The 6,250-nt window shown below is 38.3% G+C and overlaps 1 long non-coding RNA gene across 1 annotated transcript; it reads left to right on the top strand.

The window, feature by feature from the left end:
- The first annotated feature begins 516 nt into the window (after window positions 1-516).
- Window positions 517-4,616, top strand: LOC136665639 (uncharacterized). Its single transcript, XR_010795293.1, has 3 exons — window positions 517-589; window positions 3,150-3,261; window positions 4,140-4,616. It is a non-coding gene; the product is annotated as an uncharacterized lncRNA (long non-coding RNA).
- Window positions 4,617-6,250: the final 1,634 nt, after the last annotated feature.

Below are 6,250 nucleotides of genomic sequence, written 5' to 3'. Positions count from 1 at the left end.
TAATGTATGACCCTTGTGTTTTTAACATTCATTAAAAAATTTAGACTAGGTAGCTAACTAGTTTATTTCCAGTCTGGTGAATCAATTCTAGCACATGACACATTTAAGGAGGATAGGGGGCAGAATAAGCAGAATTGTTTCATATCACAATAGAATTAGGAGAAAGTGATCATGATGATTGCTGAACACTTCTAAGAGCGTATGATGCCTTAAATTTACCTTACGTCCAGCAGTGCTCCTATCACTGCAAACTGCTGCACATCTGCACAATTAAGCACTGCTCTTTATTTATTTATGTACTGATTATGTATAAGGCTTTTGAAGGGTTGTCCTGCTTCGTAGGGGAAGATTAACTTAACAAAGCGTAGTGGTAAAACTAAGACATGGGATTTACCCTTAGAGGTACAACAGTAGCAGCTGGGCAAACTACACAGTCTGGGTTGTAGCATGAGGCAAACCTTGCACAAAGGGCATTGTCTCCACCTTATTTGGGCGACCTACAAGATTTGGACGGCGCATGCGCTGACCTTAACGCATATAGCAGCAAATAGACGGCTTTCCAAAGCAAAGAAGACCTTTATCTTCAAGAGTGAGTAACTTTGGGTGTTTAAACGTGAATTAGCCTTTCCGTAGTGCCCTTTACAGTTTTAATCAACTGGACAACCTGAAATGTTGAAGTGTGTTTATTTACAACTATATTCGTGTTGAGGTAGTCTTATGTTTAAACAAAACATGACAAATGACGATGTGGGACAAACATGACGTTCAATCAAAGTGTGGAGTGTGTCTTTACAACTATAATCAAAGAAGAAATTAGTAAAATATAGGAGCTATCAGTGTACGCAAGAATGGTGTTCTGCGCATGCGCCGTCCATATCAGGCAGCGGCGCAAATCGGGTAGCGACAGGCATATGTGTTCATATGTCTATTAAAAATCAGTTGCAACCAAATTTTCTTTTACATAATCCAAATTTTGAAAAAAAAAAACTTATTTAATGGATGTATGTTGATGAAATACAATAATAACGAAACTGCTTTTCCCAACTTTTTGGCATCACCTCCCAATCCTGTATATGAACACACGGCACGGACCGTACGGAATTCAGTATCCAGCGCTATTCAGTGACTGTTTGCTAGTACCATGACTTAACTTTTGAGCAATGAGGTGAAGGTGTTTAATAACCCTTTGAGTCAGAATAGTATATTTCATAAATAAATATAAAAAAGCAGCATTGCTATGATACATGCTGATAACCAACAAATCATTATAAACACAGCATTGTCAGCAATAAAGCATTTGGATATTTTCCCAGCATGTTTTCTAAGCCAAACACGGAGAAAGTTGCAAAGTAATGGGTGTTGAAAAGAAGGAAAAAATAAACTGACAGGAAGTCAGTTGTGCGGGGTGCAGGTTTGTAAGCATTTTCATCAGCACAACTAGTTTTGTAATTGTAATTTATTTTCCATATTTTACAGGTCACTTGTACTAGTTAAATGAATTACATGAAATTGACTAATGCTCCTTTAAAAGCCACTGTATTTATGTGCAACTTGCATCCATGGTTATTGTCATGTCAACTAATTAGACCATTCTAATGTTAAAATTCCACCATTTGTAATTTATTGACTATACTTTTATTATTTCATGTCTTTATTTCACCTGCATAATTCTCTCTACATTCATGAATTGCTGCAGGCCTAATATTATTAGTTGCTGCTATTTCACCCAGTTCACCCAAGTGCTTGAAAGCACATCTTTTTTATCATCTATAAAAGGCTCTTTTTAATAAACATTTGTAGTGCTGAGCACTTAAACTGTGCTAGAGCAGTTAAATAAGGAGAGCCTGGGGTTGTGTAGGCAGTTTCAGCTAGCCTGGGGCACTATTTGTTTATGCAGCAATCCACTACCTCAAGATGAAATTAAAATGCCATGAAGCAAGAGGTACTTTTGGGTAAGGTTGCTTAACTTGGGTGGAAAGTTTGAGGGTTAGACTATCACATTCACTGACTACCACATGTACACATGTACTTGAAAAGACAAAAATATCACAAACCAATGACCTTTTTTGATTCTGCTGATTGTTTATGGGTTTGGTTTTTATAATTTCCTTGAATTTTCATACTTGGGGAAAGATGCAAAGTGTAGTGAGATCCCTGCTGTAGTCAACAATTAATTTAAAGTTAGCTAACCTCACTTTAAAAATGAAAGGGGAAAGAAAGAAGAAAAAAATGTGTGCCATCTTCAGAGACTACCCCCCACAACCTTATTCACACAAACACTTGCACTGAATCATACAAGCACAGCAACCCCCACCCCCACCCCACCAACTCCTTCTCTTGCTAGGAATGCTTATTAACATCCTCTGCGGCATGTTAATGGCTTATTGACCAAATATGGTGTAATGAGGAGCGGGGAGCAGGCCTGTGGTGATCTATGGTGGATGGAAAGTGGCCCGTGCCGCAACGATGATGACCTAATTTTAATATAGCACAAGCTGTGGAAAATGATCCCTGCTCTTGTGACAGCCAATGTAGAATAAAAGCCTCATTGTTACCGTGCATGACACTGCCTGAAGCTGACCTGCACCTAAACCCCTTAACAGCAGCCAGACCCCATCTATGGCTGCCATGCACACGGTCTCACAGCCATTTCAAAAGCAGTGTGATGTTATACTCATGCAGACAACGATTTGGCTTTGCTTCGTAAAAGTCACCTTCACCATCTCCTGCAAAACTCGCCACTGACTTAATGCATGCGTTCAGAGGAATAAAGCAAAGGCGAATACAGAAAAAAAGGTCCCTGTCCCCCTAGATAACCTTGAAGATACATGGCGCGTTAGCATTCCATGCCATCCCCTGGTCCAGGCATCCTTTAAGCACATATTTGATCCCAGCCCATACATACTGAAACATTAATATATCTCTTCCCTAAACAGTGCTGTGCAGGTTTTTTTTTTCTTGGAGGAAGGAGAAATAAAAGAATGTCAGTGCATGTTACTGTAAGATGTGGACAAGGCCAGGGAGGCTATTAGTATTTCAGTTGAGAAAGACATTGGGGGTGTGGAGTTGGGTGAGGTGGGCAAGGATTTGAAGGGTCTCAATGTGCTCCCTCCTTATGTTTATTTAAATTTTTTTTCTTTTCTGGGCAGTATTATCTAGCCAAACAGCCATAGCCCTTTTGTTGAGATGGAAGGAAATGGAGAGAAGTTTGTAGTGAATTCCTCCTGATATGGAACTGAGCAAAGCTGAATATATTTCAAGGTATATTTCACACACATTTTCTATGGCTTTCCTGCAATAGCTGAATTATTTTGAATGTTACAGAACTTATAGGGCTTATAGTTTCTACAATGGATTCTGTAGATACTGTAGTTTGGTATCAGTGTTTCTCAACCTTTGTTCTATTATGGTGTCCTTTAAAATACGCAAAGTATGAATTTACTTAAATCTATAAAAAAAAAATAAATCAATAAAAAAAAAAAACATACATTCTGCATCCGTCTCACAGCAAATCACACACACAAATACAAACAAGCACTGGTCGCTATAATCAACCATCATTTTTTAAACATTCTTTTACATGCACTTTTATTTCTGGCCACGCCACTGTTCTGACATCAGAGCTGCGTTCTTTGGTATTTTATTTATTTTTAGTTTTGTATCTTATTTATGTTTTTATTTTTATGTCAGCAACATCCGAATATTTCTGACGAAACACCCGGGTTGAGAAAGGCTGCTCTGGATCATGTTTGCGGTCACAGACATTGTCACTGTCACATAGCTCCAGGGTTGGGGGGTTGTGTGTTCAAACCCTGCCCCAGGTGACTGTGAGGATTTTAGTGTGTTCTCCCAGTGTCTGTATGGGTCTCCTCAGGTTGCTCCGGTTTTCTCCCACAGTCCAGAAACACATGGTGGTAGGTGAACTGGCTATTCAAAAGTGTCCAGAGATATGAGTAAGTATGAGACACCCAGTGATGGACTGGCATTCCATCCAGTCTTGTGCCCAATGAGTCCGGGTGGGCTCTGGACCCACTGTGACCCTGAACATGATGTAGTTACCAAAAATGAATGAATGAATTAATATAGATTATGGGAGTGCTTTTTGTGGGTCTATGCGTGTGCATGTGTGTGTTCTGCAGGCTCAGCATCAGGACAGCGGACAGACTGTGGATTTATGTGGCCAGCCGTTGGAAATGACCTGCTTCTGTCATTGGGTGTGTGCCCCATCACGAGAGGCCCTAAACTATATTGGCACAGCTTTGACAGACATGTTTGTCACCCAGTCAATTTGGAAGATACCAGGCAAGCAGTATTATTCCTTTGACAACCTCTTCTGCCTTGCTCTCTTTCTCTCTCTATCACTCTCTCCATCAACTCTTGCACTTCCCTGTCAGTGGTGAGAAAATGCTGTGATAGCCAGGCTGGATGTCAGGTGTTTAGTTTAGTGATTGTCATAACAAAATGAAATGCTTCAGAGTAGCCTCAGTGTAACTGCTGCACTTTGCATGATGCCTAGGATTTTATAGGAATTAACACTACTAAGTCCTAATGGTTCACAATTCTAGATTTGACCTTGTTTTCTTACAGGTTTTATACAGAAAAAGAACAGATAACTTGAATCTTGCAGAAAAGACTACAGTCAGTTTTGTTGGAACAGTGACATCTACTGGCAAATATTCAAAATAAATATTTGAAAATGTTGACAGCAGTGATTTTTAGAATATGGGGGTTTTTAGGATGTTGACATATGTATAATATATGTTAGGGAAATCACCATTTTTTAATAATTTTAATAGTAAGGAATAGTAAGAAAAAATGTAATATGAAAGTTATTTTCTAATAATTATTATTATGATTTTTAGACCTTATTTTTTACACCTTGTTGTATTAATGACTGAAGTCAATGTCCTAGACTCTTAACTAGCATCATCTACTGATTCCTGGGACATACAGTTGACATACATTACAAGCTGTCCTTAGAAGAACCCCGGCAAACTCCTGTAGCCTGAAGAGAGACAGCAACGTCTCATTAGTTATTTCCAAACTCATATGTTTCCCTTTGTCAAATGATGTAACTGTGATTCCTTTTAATTATGGCTATCCACTGGAAACTTGCAATTAATTTGATTATGTTCCACGTTTAAATATTCATCATAATTATGGCTCGATTAAGACATATTAAGGCACATTAAACAGCAAGCATTTAAATCAATTTACGAGGATGTCTATTTCCACCAAAAGAAGCAGTTTAATGTGTAAATATGTGTACTGAGGGCAGTCAGGGTTTTAAACAGACTATGTGGGTCTTTTAATTTTGTAAATGGACTTCAAAATGCATAAGGGATAAGGGGTTTATAATGACTAATTGTATTAATAGTTCACACATTAGAACAGACAATATGATTGGACTGGAATATTCAGATGAGGACCTACATCTTTGTAGTTCAGTAAGGCAGTGATGCTAGTGCTCTTAAAGAAGTAAGTATACAAAAACAGCGGTAGACCATTAATGAATTATTATTATTATTTTAAAATATTGAAACTCTGCTTTTACGTTTGTTTTTATCGATTTCCCTCATTCAGAAAAATGAAATTTTCAGAAAATTTTGTGCATCTTCTTTTCTTCAGTGTTACCCAAAGCTTGTTTCTCTGCTCATTGTGGGTAAATCCATACAGCCAGGCTCCTTTTTCCAGCCATGGCAATGAATATTTTATAGAGATGCAAACGTCTCCTTCTTTCCAATGTGTAATCACATGCAATGTGAAGCTACAAGAGAGCATCTTAAAGGGGAAGTGCACAAACACATCTTAGGGAGGAATAAATCCATAAATGTCTCCCTACTTTCATTCATTAAATGAATTAGTGTCTGCCCCTGGAGAGTGCCTTAAATAAATAAATAAAAATAAAATAATAAATAAGAACCATAATGTCTTCCTCCCTATAGATGGCTTGGTGTTATTTTGATCTCGAGCGAAACGAATGCTTTTAGAAAGTGCTGTGTGCATTAATGTAGGGGAGGCAGCGCTGGGCAGTGGAGATGGTAATCAAGGAGGTATCACGTTAAGAACAAGGCTGTTGACTGAGGGGCTGCTGACATGCTTTATGATAAGAGAGGACAGGGTCAGATCAATAGCCGAGAGAGAGCTCTCCCAATATTGCATTGAAATTCTTTCTTTTTTCTTGCTTTCTTTTGTTATTCCTGTTTTAATGCATCGCCTTATTCATTTCAAATATCACAGTCACTGCTTG

Source organism: Hoplias malabaricus, chromosome 14, assembly GCF_029633855.1.
Source record: "Hoplias malabaricus isolate fHopMal1 chromosome 14, fHopMal1.hap1, whole genome shotgun sequence".
Lineage (NCBI taxonomy): Eukaryota > Metazoa > Chordata > Actinopteri > Characiformes > Erythrinidae > Hoplias > Hoplias malabaricus.
Note: the sequence above shows the minus strand (reverse complement) of the source record. Positions and strands in the feature narration are given on the sequence as shown.